At 34.4% G+C, this 19,212-nt stretch overlaps 1 non-coding gene across 1 annotated transcript; it reads left to right on the forward strand.

The window, feature by feature from the left end:
• The first annotated feature begins 4,063 nt into the window (after positions 1–4,063).
• Positions 4,064–4,170, forward strand: LOC121204099 (small nucleolar RNA R71). Its single transcript, XR_005899027.1, has one exon. It is a non-coding gene; the product is annotated as a small nucleolar RNA R71 (small nucleolar RNA).
• The last annotated feature ends 15,042 nt before the right edge of the window (positions 4,171–19,212 follow it).

Here is a 19,212-nt window from a genome sequence, read left to right on the forward strand (position 1 = left end):
ATAGTAGAATATAGGAAAAATTTAGGGCAACATGTATCAAAAACTTAGCTACATTAAGGTTACCTGGGTGCCAAGCAATGGAAGTGGCGGCAATAGGTGTGGAATTTTTCCTCTTTTTGCTGGCTTGGGCCTTAAATTTAGACTGTATCTTACTAAAGAAACTGATTAGTACTTGGGCCAAATTTGACCCCCTTTATTATCATAAAAATTTAAAATTTAAACGAAACAAATGAAACTAAAAGAAATTTTAAAATCTTAATTAGAAAATTTCTTCTCAATAAATTACATTAAATTAATTCCAGGAAAGGTTGGAGGGGTCACAGTGGTCCCGCTTAAGTTTCAATCTCCTTAGACAAAATTAACTAAAAGTACTAAATTAAGAAAATAAATCCTAATTATTTATTTATTTATAAAACAAGTTTGTGAATAACCAAGGGTTTGTTAATTTGAACAAGGATTCAACTCGCTCAACTTCACCATCCCAACAATGTTTGAGACGTTGACCATTAACTTTAAGTGTACCTCTGTGATTGTCATATAATTCAATAGCTCTATAAGGATAAACTCGATAGATGGTATAAGGTCCTTTCCATCGAGATTTCAACTTCCTAGGAAATAACTTTAGCCTTGATTTGAACAATAAAACCTTCTGACATTCTTTAAACTCGCGAGGTTGTATATGACTATCATGCCATCTTTCTTATCTTTGTTTACAAAATTTGACATTTTCATAGGAAAACAACCTCAACTCTTCCAACTCATCTAGTTGTAACATCCTTCTCTCAACGGCTTGTTTAATATCAAAGTTCAATTTCTTCAAAGCCCAGTAAGCTCTATTCTCCAAATCTAATGGAAAATGACATGCCTTTCCAAAAACCAGCCGATAAGGAGTCATTCCTAACGATGTCTTAAATGTTATTTGATAGGCCCATAATGCATTATCGAGCCTTCGAGACTAATATTTTCTACTTGCATATACATCAACTCAAAAGATGTGCCCTAGTAGGGTGTAATAATTATTGGGGCTGAGATTAACCATTTTTTTAGCTCTTCAAAAGCTTCTAAATATGCTTTGTTGAAATTGAACACTGTATCTTTCTCTAACAACGAACACAGTGATTTTGAAATTTTCAAAAAATCTTTGATAAACCTTCGGTAAAAGCTAGCATGGCCTAAGAAACTTCTGACTCCTTTCACGTTGGGGCCGGTAATTTTTCAATTACGTCCACCTTTGCTTTGTCGACTTCAATTCCTTTCTTTGAAATTCTTTGCCTTAAGACAATCCCTTCTTTAACCATAAAATGGCATTTCTCCCAGTTAAGGACTAGATTCGTCTCTTCGCAACTCTTCAGTGCCTTAGCTAAATTACTCAATAAATATCATAAGTGTTACCAAAAATAGAATAATCATACATGAAAACCTCAACAAAATTTTCAACCATATCAGTGAATATTGTCGTCATGCATCGTTGGAATGTTGCAGGTGCATTGCATAAACCAAAAGGCATTCGCCTAAAAGTAAACATACCGTACAGACAAGTAAAGGTTGTTTTATGTTCGTCTTCTAGAGCGATAACTATTTGGTTATATCCCAAATAACCATCTAAAAAATAATAGAATTCATTGCCTACTAGTCGATCTAACATCTGATCCATAACAGGCAACGGAAAATGGTCCTTCTGAGTGGCTTTATTCAACTTTCTGTAGTCAACACAAATTCTCCAACCAGTAATAGTTCTTGTTGGGATCAATCCGTTACGCTCATTCTTAACAATCATAATTCCACCTTTCTTCGGCACACACTGTACCAGACTTACCCACAAACTATCTGAAATAAGATAGATGATTCATGCATCTAGCCATTTGATCACTTCTTTTCTCACAACTTCCTTCATAATAGGATTAAGCCTCTTTTGCCCATCAATTTGAGCTTTTTCACCTTCCTCTAGAGTAATTTTGTGCATGCAAAATGAAGGGCTTATACCTCGAATGTCAGCTATAGTCCAACCAATTGCTTTCTTAAATTTCTTTAGAACAGAAATTAATTGTTCCATTTGATCTTTTGTTAGTTCGGCTGAAATAATCACAGGCAAAGTAGAACAATTACCTAAATAAACATATTTCAAATAGGAAGGAAGTACCTTTAGTTTGAGTGTAGGTGGTTCTTCAATTGACAATTTGGGTTGCACAAATTCTCTGACTTCCAACTTCAACGGTTCAAACTGTGTGGATTGAATAAAATTCCTTAAGTTGGCTTCCATCACAGCCATGTTTTCTTCACATTCTTCATCCTTCAAAGGGTTAAACCCTAAGGCTTTCTCCAATGGATCTTCTTCAAGATGGCTTTCCATAGAAATCAAGATTTCTATTTCTTCCATCACTGAGCACTCTTCTGTCAGATCGAGAAATTTCATCGCTTTAAGAATGTTAAAAGTTACCTAATCGTCTTGAACTCACATGGTGAGTTCGCCTTTTTGTACATCAATTAACGTTCTTCCTGTGGATAGGAAAGGTCTTCCAAGGATAATTGACACTTCCTTATCTGCTTCAAAATCTAGAATAATAAAATTAGTAGGAAAATTAAATTTATCGACTCTTACCAAAACATCCTCGATCTTTCCTTTGAGGTATGTTAAAGATCGATCCACTAGCTGAAGCGTCACAGTTGTAGGTTTTACTTCTCCTATCCCTAACATCTTGAAAATAGACTTAGGCATCAAGTTGATACTTGCTCCTAAGTCACACAAAGCTTTACCACAATAAGATTCACCAATGTTACAAGGTATCATAAATCTTCCTGGATCCTTCAATTTCTATGGCAGCTTGTTCTGCAGGAACACACTGCACTCCTTTGTCAGAGAGACAGTCTCATACTCACTCAGTCATTTTTTCTTGGATAGTACATCCTTTATAAACTTCACATAATTTGGAATTTGTTCTAAAGCCTCCACCAATGGAATTTTGATGTGTAACTGCTTCAGAACATCCAAAAACTTCTTGAATTGCACCTCATGTTTCTGCTTGTGTTGCTGCAATCTTTATGGATATGGAGGTGATGGAACTTTCGGTTGAACCGGACAACTCTTCTAAGTAGGTAAATCTACATCTAAAGAAGATGTTAAAGTATTTGAATCCACTAAGTTAGGATTTACCTTGTCAGACTTTGCAGATTCTGACTCTTTTCATGTAGGGACGTCAACAGCTGGTTGACTTTCCCCTTTTCAACAGGCTTGTCCTCAACATCAATCAATCGAGGTTCCAGAATTTTACCACTTCGCAATGCCACTGCCGTGATATTTTCTTTATCCAAATTTCTTGGATTCTCAATATTGCTTGGCAAGGTTCTTTTTGGTCTATTACGAAGCTCCGTAGCTAACTGACCCATTTGGTTTTCCAAATTTTTCATTGTTGCTGCTTGACTCTGGATCAAAGTGTCATTCTTCGCCATGTATGCTTTCAACTAGTTCTCCAAACTATTTGATGATTTAGCTTGAGGTGGTTTTGGAGCTTGCTGATTAAGCCCCTAAGATTGGTTGGGTCTGTGTTGCATAAAGTTGTTGTTTGGTCCATTTCCTTGGTTGCTCCAAGAAAAGTTGGGGTTATTATGCCATGAAGGATTATAAAAGTTGGACTGGGGTCCTTGTCCACTCCTATTTTGATGTTGGCTCCCCACATAGGATACTGACTCGGGATTCAATGGGAAATTCTCGAAAGAATGACCCTCCCCACAATACACACAGGAAACTACTTCAAACGGGCTTGGTGGCTAAGCTACAAAATTATTAGCACCATTAGTGGTAAATTGATTTAACATATAGGAAATAGACAATACTTGAGTTGATAACAATGTAAGAACATCGACTTCATAAACTCCAGCTACACGTCTTCCTGAAGTTGTTTGATTTGTTGGCCATTGATATTTGTTACTCGCGATCCTTTCAATGATCTCATGAGCCTCATTATAAGACTTAGAAAAAATTGCACCATTCACAGAAGCATCTACCATCAATCTAGTATATGTGTTGAGACCATTATAGAATGTCTCCAAATGGATACAATAAGGAATCCCATGATGAGGACACTTACGAAGTAACTCCTCGAATCATTCTCAAGCCTCATACAAAGACTCATCATCCAATTGTTAGAAAGTTGTGATCTCGTTCCTCAACTTAGCATTTTTGCTAGGCGGGGAATACTTAACCAAAAATCTCTCTGCTAATTCTTGCCATGTAGATATAAAACTTGATGGCAATAAATTGAGCCATGCTTGTGCTCGATCTTGCAACGAGTACTAAAAGAACTTCAACCTCAGTACTTCTTCAGTCACACCGGCTATCTTGAATGAGTCACTCACCTCCATAAACAATTGAAGGTGGAGATGTGGATCTTCTGTGGGCATACCAAAAAATTGGCCTACCGTTTGTTGCATTTGAAACATTACTGGTTTCAATTCGAATTGGGTTGCCTCAATATCTAGCCTTCTAATTCCTGGATTTAACTCATTGAAAAGTGGCACAGCATATTGTCTAATGCATTGATCCCTATCATCGGCAATGAGGATAGGATTTCGTACATGTTCGGTTTCATTACCTTGGTCTTGATTTTGATTTCCAAGGTCCATCTCATTCTGTCTCTTAGCTATTCGTTCAGGTCTTCTTTGTCTAAAAGTTCACTCAATTTCAAGGTCTACTGGGAGTAAATCGATAATTCGATCTATGCTCATAAACATCTAGAAAGAAGATTACAAAATTAAAAAGAATAAGTTAGTACTGTCATAAATAACCAAATTGAAAATAAATTATTTCACCAGAAATGACTATGGCAACAGTTGACAATCCCGGACAACGGCGCCAAAAACTTGTAACACTTGGGTTTGTGCAAGTGTACATAGTCGTTATAAAGTAATAAGTAAGTATCAAGTTATTACCTCCATAGGGATTGTATTTGTGCCAAGTCACTTAGTTTGTAAAAGTGTATTAACAATTTGATAAATAAAAACAATATAATTGAGAAGTGATAAAAAATTAAGTATATGAAACTAAATGCACTGATCCCTAATGCAATTTATCCTAAGTATGCAAACTATATGAATGAGATAGATTTTAGCAGAATTAACACAATAAACAAAAATTATAACATAAATAAGCTAGGACAATTACTTAAATTAAACTTAAATTATTATCAACATGCTTATCAATATTCGAAAACACATTCCATGGCAACTCGATCTTTCATGAGTTTGGAAACCATGTTAGGTCCTTTCGAAATCCTTTACTTAGTAAATACGTATTTTACTGATCCTTATTTACTAAGGGTTTCTTAGTATTCGTGTGAGGTAACAGGGACGTGTTAAGTTTGAAACAGTTTAATCACACAAATCTAAAAATTATGCAGATAATAGAGTCTGGTTAGGGATGTTATGCAACCTACAATTTAATCGGGTTAGGATCTAAATTGAGCATGCACATTTCAATTATGCATCCATTAGCCGTTGTCTGGTTAGGATCGCTTAGTTAATTCAGGTGCATTTCAATCATGTATGAATGAAATACAGACTTGATTTTAATTGAAAACATGATCGATTGAGGCACAAATATTATAAGCATGAATCAAATAATTATTATTAAATCAAAGCAATCATCCTAGCTTAAATAAAATTAAGCTATCATTGCTGTAAATAAGAAAAAAGAACATATAGAAAACATTCTTGAATTAAATTAAAGTAAGAAAGATTAAACCCAATTCATAGTGGCTATCACCCAAGACTTTGACTGATGAGGGCTCCTTTATTCCTTCGCTTTGCTCCTTTACTAATGGCTCTCCGAGGTGGCCGACCAAGGGTTCTTTAAGAAGGCGTGAGAACTAAGAAAGCTAAGAGAATTGAGAGAGGAGAGAATGATGAATGAGTGAGGGATGAATGAAGGATAAGGGATGAAGGATGATTGAAAAAGTGAGAAAGGGGCTATTATTTATAGGTGAGGCATGTGAGCTAGTTTGCTAAAAATAGGAGTTTCCATCTTTCAAAACTCCTTCCAATGGTGGTCGGCCATGAATTAAGGGAATATGGCTGATTTTGATTTATTCTTGGTCAATTTGAGTGCCACAACAACTTAGGACTAAGACTCGATCACCAGCCAATCTTCGGGCAAATCTCTGATTTCTTCAACTCTTCAAGGTCCTTGTGTAATTAAACCAAAAAGATGGTTTATGAACCTTCATATTCAGCCAAATTATGGGTTGACTTGGCCCTCCATTTGGACGATTTTGTAATCAAATTAAAGCTCTCAGTCCTATCCAAAAATAAACTAATATGTTAGAGGACCAAAGAATTAAATTTTACCAACTTAATTAAATTAATTAAAACCTAAATTATTAATGAAATATTTTAAAATGAATTATTAAATATAATTTTATATTTTATTATTTAATTTAATCATGCATGGCCCACTTTATGTCACAAAATATAATATGCTTAATTTAATATAAAATAACTCATTTTATGCATGAAAACTATATAATAAAGCATAAAATCACATTTTAATAATTTCTATGTCTTGTTTTCATATTTTCACATATTTAATTAATTTATTAAACAATTACTTGGTTTTAACAACAAATTTAAGTAAAAAGGTGATAATTTATATAGGAAAAATCCTATGTATTTTTTAGTTTACAATGACACACGGCCTGGTACATGGGCATGTGGTTAGGCCGTGTGTCCCCTGTATCTTAAATACAAGAAAATTGAATGCTCAGAATTGAGCACACGGGTAGAGACACAGACGTGTGTCTTAGCCGTGTGTCCCTTGCATCTTAAATTCAAGAAAACCGAATGCTCGGGCAAAGACATGGGTGTGTGTCTCAGCTATGTGTGCGACTCGGCCTAGATCACGGACATGTGTCTTGGTTGTGTGAAACCTGCACCTAATTTTGAAAAATTAAATTAACCACACGGCCTAGCACACGGGCGTGTGGCTGGCCGTGTGACACAAGTCAGAGAGCTACCTAGTTTCAAACACCACCTACAGCACAAGTGTGTCCTAGGGTCACTTGGGCGTGTCCCTTGGACCACACGGGTGTGTGAACCCTGTAACTTGGAAAATTTTTGAAATTTCACGAAAAATTTTAGAGTTCTCGATTAAGTCCCGATTTGATTTTAAAGCTCATATTGAGCCTCGAGGCTCCATTTAAGGGATGTTATGAATAATCTTAGGAAATAAATAGTGATTGTTATGAATTATCTGTAAATATTCTGAAAACACTGGTAACGCTCTGCAATCCTATTTCGGCATCAGATTCAGGTTTAAGGGTGTTACATTTAGTGGTATCAGAGCTACGGTTTAGTCAATTCTTTGATTTAATGTAGCAAACACGAGTTTAGCTATACATGCCATTATATAATTTGTGATAGTGTGATGTCTCCTGGTCATTTGTAATGTCATCCAATCAAGCTAGAGCTAAATTTGAAGAAGCTAGGAGCAATGCTTTAGCTTTAGTTCAAAGAGTTGCATATGCATCTGTAGTAAGGCCCGTATCTGAGGGCCGAAGTGAGGAGGCAAAACAAGCCTTCTTTCAGTTGATGAATGAATGGTTTACTGAGTATTTAAGAGCAAACCCCGCTATACAACGACCTCCCCCACCTGCTCCTCAACCGGTTTCTGAGATGCCACTGGGTACTAAACTTGTTTGAACTGGTAAGCTTCTAATAGTTAAAATCTATAAGCATCGGGCAGAAGAATTTAGAGCTACCGAATATGATGATACAGAAAGGACTAAATTTTGGTTGGAAAACACCATCTGATTTTTAGATGAATTATCTTGTACGCCCGCTGAATGTTTGAAATGTTAGTGTCTTTACCGAAGATACAACATATCATTGGTGGAATACCATAACTTCAGTGGTACCTAGAGAAAATATTGCATAGGAATTTTTCCAAAATGAATTCAGAAAGAAGTATGTTAGTCAGAAATTCCTGGATCAAAAGAAGAAAGAATTTTTAGAGCTCAAACAGGGCAATATAACTGTATTTGAATATGAACGAGAATTTGTTCGGTTGAGCAAGTATACTAGGGAATGGGTTCCATCTGAAGCTGACATGTGCAAATGATTTGAAGAGGGTTTAAATGAGGATATTAAACTATTGATTAAGATTCTTGAATCGAGGGAATTTGTGGAACTGGCTGATTGGGCACATAAAGCTGAAGAATTGAGTAAAGAAATGAAACAAGCTGAAAGAGAAGCTCGGTTTCTAGTAAAAGAATTATGAGTAAATCACAATCATCTACTTTTAAGAATTTAAAGAAGTATTATGATCATGTTACCATCTCTATGGGATACTCAAGAAGAGAGCGAGGTTCTCAATGCTCCAACCCGAGATCTTCATCTCCTTCTATAACCAGTGTGGGCAGTGTTGGTAATCCCAAACCAAAATGTAAGCATTGTAATAAATTTCATTATGGAGAATGTTGGTTTAGAAGTGGAGCTTGTTACCATTGTGGATCCCTTGATCATTTTCTTAAAGACTGTCCGAAAAGGGTTGAAAAAGAAGTTGAATTGACTCTAAAGTCGAGTAATCCTGTTGTAAGAGGCAGACCACTGTCACCCTGGTAACATCATCGGTAGCCAAGGTGCTACAAAAGATTCAACCGTTAAACCTAAGGCACGAGCACCTGTAAGGACATATACTATTCGTGCTAGAGAAGATGCTTCTGCACTAGATGTCATTACTGGTACATTTTCTCTACTTGATTCTGATATTACTGCTTTGATTGATCCTGGTTCCACACATTCATACATATGCACAAACTTAGTGTCTGTTAAAAATTTACTTGTTGAATTCATTGAATTTGTGGTTAAAGTTTCAAACCCCGTGGGCCAATGTGTTATGGTGGATAAAGTCTATAAAAATTGTCTATTGATGGTAAAAGGTTATTGCTTTTCGGCTGACTTGATGTTATTGTCATTTGATGAATTTGATGTGATTTTGGGAATGGATTAGTTAACCCAATATGATGTAGTGGTAAATTGTAAGCAGAAATATATTTTATTGAAATGTCAGAGTGGTGAATTACTTCATGTTGAACCTGATAAATTGGATGGATTACCTAATGTGATTTCAATAATATCAACACAGAAGTATGTCAAAAAGGGTTATGATGCTTGCTTTGCATATGTACTGGATACTAAAGTATTTGAGTCAAAGATTCAGTCAGTGCCGGTTGTTTGTGAATTTCTTGATGTATTTACAAAAGAGTTACCTGGTTTACCATCAGTTAGAGAAGTGGAATTCTCTATAGATCTTGTTTCGAGTACAACACCGATATCTATAGCACATTACAGAATAGCTCTTATAGAATTAAAAGAGTTGAAAGCACAATTACAAGAATTGATTGACAGAGGTTTTACTCAACCTAGTTTCTCACCTTGGGGTACATCGGTTCTGTTTGTAAAGAAGAAAGATGGATCATTGAGGCTGTGCATTGATTACAGACAACTCAACAAAGTTACAATAAAGAATGAGTATCCATTGCCCGGTATTGATGACCTGTTTGACCAGTTGAAATGTGCCACTGTATTTTCAAAAATTTTACGGGTAAAAGATTCAAATGTACCCAAGACAGCTTTCAGAACTAGATACAGGCACTATGAGTTTCTTGTGATGCCATTCGGTTTGACAAATACACTTGCAGTGTTTATGGATTTGTTGAACAGAATTTTCAGACCATATTTAGACAAGTTTGTAGTGGTATTTATAGATGATATTTTAGTTTACTCCAGAGATGAAAATGAACATGCTTACCATTTTTGAATAGTGTTGCAAACTCTACATAGAAAAAATTGTATGCCAAATTTAGTAAATGTGTAACAGCCCAATTTTGGGCCCAGTCGGAACAGTGGTTTTAGAACCACTAATTTGAGGATGGAGAAATTATTTTTAATATTAATTTATGTGTTGTGGCATGATTATATGATGAAAATTTTGGTGAATTAATTTTAGCGATTTCATGCTTAATTGTGAAAAAGGACTAAATTGCATAAAGTGCAAAAGTCCTATTTTGATAGCCAAGGGTGTGAAATAGCTATAGAACCTAAATTGGGGGTCTTTAAAGGAAAATTAGACCCTTAAAAGTCAAGGTAGCTGGCCATAGAGACATGAGGAGTCAAAAAGTCAAAAGATGACTAGGGTTGGTAATTGATGACATTAGCAAATTGAATATTAAAATAAAATCAAAGGGGTCATATTTCTTCTCCATTTTTCCATCAAAAATAGCAGCCATTAGAGGGGCGTTTGAAGCTTGAAATTTCATCCACTTAGTCTCTCTACAAGTAAGTGATCTTGATGGTTTTTCTTGATGATTTTTGTACTTTTAGAACCCTTGTAGCATGAGCTTTCAAATAAGGGGACTATTTTGCAAAATGGTTGAAAGTTTAGGGTTTTACCATGAGAGTGTTCATGTTTTTTTCTAAAATTTTATGGAAGAAAAGAATCATGGTTGTGAAATAAACAACTTTTGTGAAGTAGTTTTCATGGAAACCCTAACTAAGGACTATTTTGCCTAAGTTGTAAAATAGTTGATAAATATGTGAAATAATGAGAATTGTGGGCTGGTCCTAGTATAAAAAGTATTCGGCTAGGCTTGATGAATGAGAAAATGTGATAAAAATCAATTTCTGGGTCTAGGGCTAAAATGGTCATTTTGTGAAAGTCTAAGGGCAAAATGGTCATTTTTCCCAATTATGAATTGTTGAGTACCTAGATCAATAAAATGATTAAATTTTTGAATTCCTATCATGTTAGATCAAGAATTACAAAATTCGGGCCAAGACCGGGGAAAAGCAAAACAAGTGAACTAAGCCGAACTAGTCGTCTACATTTTGTAATCCAAGGTAAGTTGTATGTAAATAATACAACTACATTGTTATTGTACGTGTTTGAATTGACATAGCATAAATTGCCTGTTTGTGGAAATGATTATGTATGATGAATATTGAGATACTAGAATTATAACAGCCGGATTTGGACCCTATTCAGAATAGTGGTTTCGGGACCACGAATTTGAGTCAAAAAATATTTTAAAAATCATTTTTTGTGTTTATTATGTGTGAAATTATATGTGTTAATTTTTCGTGTTTTAACTTTATTGTTTGGATGTCGATTTAATAAAAAGGGCTTAATCACGTAAAGTGAAAAGTTGATATTTTAACGTGAGAGTGCTTAATTGAATTTGTCTTTATAATATGATGCATTTATAATGCAATTTGACCATAGTTGAAATGGATGGACTATTTTGGTATTAAATAGCATGGTTTTATATTGTTTTATAAGGTTAAAAATGTAAATGATGTATTAATATGTTATTATCATAAAATAAACAAAAAATGGCCATGATTTTTAGTTTATAGTTGGCTGAAAATACCAAAAGAAATAAAAAGAAAAAGAAAGCCACATTCAGCCATTAACAAGCTTGATTCAAGGTGAGTTTTAGCTCAGTTTTTAATAAGTTTTACAATTTTTGATATCGTTGCTATGTTATCTATCAAACCCGTGTATCAATTTTTGAATTTGATGATGATTTTGTATTTTTGCCATTGTTTAAAGCTTGTGATTTTTGTTGTTTGATGCTGGAAAATAAAAGATATGTGATAGATTAACATGTTTTGTATTTGAAATTTTGATGAATTTGAGTAATTAGGGCTAATTTGTAAAAATAATAAATTGAGGGACTAAAATATGAAATAAATTAAATATATGGATTTGTATGAATATGGGTAGTATTCAGCCTAAGCATGATGTGTGCAAGTTTTGCATGCTTTGTGTTTTGTGCAATTTTGACTAAATTGTAGAAAGTGTAAAATGTCTGGGGTAAAATGGTAATTTTCCCATTTATGTGTTTTTGGACTAAATTGAGTGAAATTATGTTTGAATGAGTTTAATTTGAATATGTTTAGATCAAGAACTAAAGAAATCGAATTTGGATCGGGGGAAACTAAAGTTGTTGATTAGTCGTCCTGTTCTGATTATCGTTGTCCGAGGTAAGTTTATAAGTAAATAAATGCTGTAAAATTTTGAATATATGTGAATGTAGAATGATGATTTAAATTTTATGAGCTTGTATAGATATGATAGTCGAATGTGTTTATACTTGGGAACTATGTTTACAAGTTCGTTTCGACAAAGTTACAACATCTGAAAGCCCCATATGAACCTTAGGAATAGCTAGGATACATAAGTCATGACATAGGATTTCGATATGTGATATGCATGTAAGACCATGGCGTCGATATGTGATGTGCATGTAAGACCATGGCATCGATATATGTGTGCGAGTAAGACCACGTTTAATACGTTGGCATCAATATGTGACTCCGATATATGTGTGTGAGTAAGACCCTATCTAGGACAATGGCATCGATATGTGATTACATGTAAGACCACGTCGAGACGTTGGCATTGTATGATATATGTGATTATCCGAGTATCCTATTCAATTCTGAATGGTTCAACGGGCAATGATAAGTTGTGATCAAATGTGTAAAACGAGCTAAAGTGATCAGGTATGTGATAGCATTTTATCTATTTGAAATAAGGTAAGTAGGTTACTTAATATGTGTTGCAAATTATATATGATATAAATGAAAAATGTATGAGCATATAGAAAGTATATTCAGCCTTTTGACTATATAATGTGAATATTTATGTAATGATTCATGAATATATATATATGAGTTTATGAGTATTCGGTTATATTATGGTTTTATGGTTTTGAAATTAAATGTTACTTTAATAATAGATACATGTATATTCGGCCAAGGTAAAACTTGTATATGGAAGTATATGTTATATATGAAATTATGATTTTGAAAATTGTGATTATGATAGTATGAATTAGTTTGGTTAAGTTGAGTTGATATTAACATTGAGTTATTTATTTGCTTATGACTTACTAAGCTATGATAACTTACTGTGTGTGTTTTTGTTTGCCTCTGTTTTATAGATTTTGGAGTCTAGTTACGAGCTCGAGACTCGTCAGCATAGTCTATCACACTATCGACTGTTTCGATATTTTTATAAATTGAATTCGAATTTATGGCATTTATAGGCTAGTTTATATACTTGATTTTGGGGTATGTAAATATGAGCCATGCAAAAATGGCTTGTTTATTTTGTTAATTTTGGTTTCAAGGTTTGAATAAATTATAATTTATTCGGTTATGGTTCATGCATAGATAAAAACTATATGTGAACTTGGTTGTTATGTTTTGTTAAGGTGTTATCATGTGACTTGGTATTGAAGTATATTATGGTTATATTTGATATGGTTGGAGTTTGATTTGGTATGAATATTATATGATAGGTATGAATGGTGTTTTGGTGATATGTTTGGATTTAGTTATTTGTGAGAAAAAGGTGATTTCTTAAGGTATGATTATATTCGGTCATATCTAGTAAAAATCAAAGTATATCTTTATGACATTTCTATTGTGGATTGATTATTTAGGTATGGTTCGTGATGTTAAAGAATGAATGTGATTTATTTGTTAATTGGTTCGAACATTGGAAGTTATATTGATGAACGAATAGATACAGTTAAATGGCTAGATATAGGTAGTTTGGATTGGTTTGAGCATGCAAATTTGGTATACTATGAATTGTAATTTATGTTTAAAAATGGTATGTTTAATATTAGCTAAAGGCATGAAATTATATTACATAATGTTTTTAATGTAGGTTGGGTATATGAGTTAAATTATGTATAATTATATTCAGGAGTTCGAATGCTATGATGTTTTGGTCTTATGGTTCGAATGTGGGAACTATGATATAGTAAACATGGTTTTGAAGTATGTTAGTTTGGTTTGGAATTTCAATAAGTAAAATATATTGATAAGGTTAAATTTTGAAACATATTGAGCTTTTGTGAGGAAATGTACAAGCATGATTTGACTTTATTGGCTATATTTTTCATATGTGTTAAGTTAAATGTTTGTTTTTGATGTGCCTTATATATGTTGCAAAAATGGCTTATTATTTTATTAAGCTTGGATTTTTATGCTTTGATCAATTGATGGTTATGTTTGGTTGTGGAATTGATGTTTCGGCCATTTTGTATTTATATGTGAAATATGGTACATATATTTGCTAATGGTGATGAAGATATGTCAAAATATACGTGTATGGTATATTTAGTATGACGTGAAATTGTAGTTGAATATTTTGTTGAGTGATAGGCATGATATATAAGTAGGCTGTATTTTGTAAATGACTGTGATTTGAAGTAATGGCATTCGGTTATGTAGTGATTTAATAAGTATACATTAGTTTAAATATATTTGTAATATGTTTGACTTAATGTGCAAATTGTGGTTGATATATATATGTATACTGATTTGTTTCAATGAAAGGTTATATGTATAAAGTGATAGGTTGAAAATGATGAAAATTTAATCATTGAATAAAGCTATGTTTTAGCATGATTATATTCGGCTAATATATTGAAGAATGACCAAATGAATAGTGATTTGGGCATTGGTTAAACAAAAGGATTATATGAGTTTTATGTGGTGTATATATGTCCTACTTGGTTCAAAATTGATATTTGAGTAGTGTATAGGTTAGTCGTTAAATGATGAGTACAAGTTGATTGATTTTTAAGCTTATTATTCGGTCAAATAAGAATATCACTTTTATTATTTATATGTGAAATTCGACTTTCCTTATGGAAATGATTTGTGAAATTTTGTATGTATTTTAATGGATAGATTATTTGGTGTTCTTTGAAAATATATTTAAATTGTTATGTTATGAATCGTATAGAATTTAAATTAGTTATAGATGTTAACATTTGATTGGTTTAAAATTTTGAGCAAATGCATGCATACAATTGTTTAGAATTTGTGTCTCGTCCAGTAATACCTCGTAACTCCAATCCTGCGACGGATATGGGTTAGGGGTGTTACATTTGATTGGTATCAGAGCTAGGATTTAGTCAGTTCTAGGACTAACGTAGCGTGTGTGAGTCTAGCTAATACATGTCATATTTTATACTTTGATAATGTGATTGATCGCGTGATTTCGTGATAGGTATTAAATATTTATAATTACTTGTTCTTGAACTAACTATTATCGCGATGAAGGCAAGTGTACCTATCGAACAGTAGTATAATTTTAGCAAGACCAGATTGTCGAACCCAAAGGAACTAAAAGTACTAGTAGTGACTGTATTTTATTATCTAGCCTAAGAATAAAAAGGTTTTTGCTTTAATTAACTAATTAACTAAACTAAGAACTCACAAAGAAAAGAATTGGGGAATTGCTTTTGGGGAAAATCGATTGACTTAAGACAATACCTAAGGAAAAATCCACCTAGGCTTTACTTGTTATTCTAGCTCCGAACTGGACGATTTATTCATTCAACTTGTTTGGTAGAGATCCCTAAGTTATGTTATTATCCCTATTCAAGACTAATAACGTCTAATCCCTAGATTGAATTAGAGACTTTTCTCTAATTGACACTCTAAGGTTGTATTAACTCGATCAATGAATCCCCTTATTAAGTTTCACCCTAATCCAACAAAATCTTGTCATCCTATTTCTAGGCGCGCAATCAACTCCGCTTAATTATGATAAATGTACTCTTAGACAGGGTTTATTCTTCCTCTAAATAAGAGCTTATCTTGAATCAGTATCCTGGGATATCAAAACAAGAATTAAGAACACATAATTAAGAACAAGTTAAATATTTATCATACGATTCAGAAAATAATAACAAGATTCGTCTTAGGTTTCATTCCCCTTAGGTATTTAAGGGATTTAGTTCATAACTAAATAAGAAAACGTCTCAAAATGATAAAGAATACAAAACATAAAGAAAACCCAAATCTCATGAGGGGAAATTGAGGAGAAATCTTCAGTCTTGATGATGAATCCGGCTTCTGAGATAGATCAATCGGCTTCCTTAGAGTAATTCCTTACCCTCTATTCTCCGTGTGTCTTTCTTTCTTCCTCTAGGGTGTATTTATAGCCTTTGGAATGCCTAAGAGCCCTCAAAATTAGCCTTTTTCGAATTGGACTCAACTTGGGCTCAGTAGGGACATGCCTATGTGACACGCCCGTGTTCGATTACTTCAGGCCGTGCTCAAGCCTACCAAATTGACACGGCCGTGTGGTCTGCCCGTGTGAGACGGTCCAGGCCATGTTGATTTTGTACTTTGGCCCATTTTCTCCATTTTTGGCCCGTTTCTCGTTCCTTTTGCTCTCCTATGCTCTCCTAAGTATAAAACGTGAAATTAAAGCATTAGGAGCAACGCATTCACCAATTCTAATGGAAAATCATCCATAAATGCATTAAACATGGGGTAAAAATATGTATAAATTACAGTTTATCAAATACCCCCACACTTAAGCATTTGCTTGTCCTCAAGCAAAATTCTCAACTCATAATCAGAATAAATTCTTCTCAACTTATAACTTCTATCAATAATATCTGAAAATAATCCATAAGTAATCATACATTGAGAATTCAACTAAAAGAACATAAAAGTTTCAGTCATTCTTAGTTGAGCATTTTATTCTGAAAACATAGGTGTCTCCCCTCATCTAAGTAATTACCTTCGATTCACAATATCACAGAGTTTCACATCCTCACTAAAGATTCACTCAAATCACTCGAGGTGTTTAAGGATAATAAATGAATTACTCCATAGTCAAAAATGAAAAGTCATTACCATAGGCTTGCATGAAGATCAAATCTCCACCACTATAATTTAAGATGATACATCAATCAAAAGATCTTTAGAGGGTTGTAATGAGGCTTGGTTAGAGGGTGTTGTCACAAGCTGAAAGAAAGGGTTAGAATCGAGATTAAATTGAAAAATTGCTTAACTAGAAAAAGAGTTAATCTTCACTTGCGTACAACAGAGCTTCTTCTCAGAATATGGAATTACTAATATGTATACATAATTTTTCAACTTTTTTTTAAGAACAAGTTAAATAATATAGACTAAATGGAAGAAAACATAGCTAAGCAACTTTTCCAACTCAGATCTCGACAAAAATAGGGATCAAATTAATTTGGGGGATTTCAACAATAATGGGTAATGGTTAATATTAAGGGTAATACAAGGAATGGCTTGTTAGGCTCAAGGGGGTTTACTAGGGGTTAATCGTGGAGGTAGGCTTTTCATGGCATGAGTGGGTTAATCCTAAATGCCTTAATCATTTTGACATATCAAATCAAATGGTGTGGTCTTAACATGCATAATCAAGCAAGTTCTAGAATAATAGTTCAATATTAATGCACTCAAAGCAATAATAAAAGTAAGCATGAAAGGATTAATAGATGCTCAAAAGGCTAAAAAATCTCACAACAATTATGGCTTTTTGATGTTAAAAACTTGTGAATTCCAATTCAATGTAATACCTAAACTTTGGGGAAACAACCTAAGATTTTAATATCTTAAAAATCAACTTATCATGCTTGATTATCTAATGTCTTAAAGTTTAAACAATCAATGCATAAATGCCTATGTTTTAATTCAAGATATATCAATCAAAATCATAAATCAATTAAAATTTATCCTAAATATGATATGAGAGCTTTTCAAGAGAACAAGGTAGTAATTCAGGGATTTTTCTGATAATGATAAATGAATATCCCTCCACACTTAAGATGTACATTGCCCTCAATGTACAAAGATAGATATTTAGAGTATAAGAATAAGAGAGGGAGAGAAGTGAAACTCCCTATATGATGAATTCCTCGAACTGGAGTTTTGGAGAGTAATTGGTTCGAGGGTGGAGGAGGATACTCCAATGGTCGTAGAGGTTCATTAGTTCATATGTCCTGCGCCATAAGAATATTATATCTAGTGGTAGCTATGGTCGTAGACATGGCAGTCGTGGAGAACCTTTCCCGGTGGAGTTTTTAGTTCCTATGCAATGATGAGCTTAAGAACTCTATATAACTGTGATAAAATCAGGAACTTTTTAGGTAATATTAGGGAGAATAATTGCTCATAAAGAAATAACCGAAAATGATTAAAAATAAAATTCTAAATCAACTAAAAATAAAAATAAAAAGTAGTTGTAATAAAAATAAAAATAAAAACATAAAATAATAAATAAATGTTTTTAAACATCTTTATCGCTGGATGGTTCGCGAGGTGGGACTGGCGATGAGATGTGGAGGTGTTGACAAATCTGCTGTAAAGTAGCATCAATGTTGTCAAAACTTTGAAAACACTGTTGCTTGAATCAAGTGAGGTACTCAGAGATGTCAGCATATGAGGTCGCCGTATGAACTGGACGAGAAGGTGGTGGTGGCTGAGTCGGTGGGTCCTCGTGCTGTGGGGGGGACATCATCAGGAATGTCCTCGTAGGCCTCCTCCTTGGTAGATTGGGTGAGACAATACTAGGGAGGGTAGGTTCCTCGGCGCCTCTCGATCATCCTCATGCTAAGCATGCTAAAGATGCCTTGTGGAGACATCTGGCTGATGAGGGTGAGGGATGATTCTTGGGCTCGATGTTGAGGAGCCTGCAGTGTCGCACCAGCCGAGTCATGTAGGTGCCGATGGAGATGACCCCTTTCCTATGCCGCTCCGTCTGGTGCTGAATCGCGAGGGCGATAAAATAGTTAAGGTTAATGACGTGCCTGTGCGACATGCACCATAAGAAGTAGGCGTCGTGGGTGTTGACGATACCAGTGCTCTCTCGCCTCCCTGTAATTGTGTGAGCTAAAATAACGTGTAAATACCTCAGGGATGGTGGAAGAATTGATGCCTTGGAGTGGCTAGGATTGTAGGAGGCTGCGCTAGGGGCCAAAGTGTGCCAGCACTTCGAGGATGAGAAGTGTATGTGACGATTGAGGGTGTCTCATTCCCTTCCTTGAACTCCTCTGTGTATAAACCTAGCGTAGCACTGAACTCTGGGATGCTTAGCTGGCGGATTAATCCACCTAGGTAAAATTGGACTGTGCTAGGATCATCGTAGTTCGTCATTGCGGTCTGAAGATGAAACGTTGAGCATAGTTCCATCGTGAGCTCAAGGTATGTTGGTTCGATAATCCCAAAGAATAGCTCCCAAGGGTCAGTGGTTAGGAGGGCTCAATCGAATCAGCCAAGTGAACTTGTTCTACAGCAGCTCAGTCGATGCAGTGCCCCACAATTAGGGTTCGGGCCAAAGTATTTGGAAAAGCACTTCTTGGGGCCCTCAAG

The sequence above is a fragment of the Gossypium hirsutum genome, chromosome A07 (genome assembly GCF_007990345.1).
Source record: "Gossypium hirsutum isolate 1008001.06 chromosome A07, Gossypium_hirsutum_v2.1, whole genome shotgun sequence".
Lineage (NCBI taxonomy): Eukaryota > Viridiplantae > Streptophyta > Magnoliopsida > Malvales > Malvaceae > Gossypium > Gossypium hirsutum.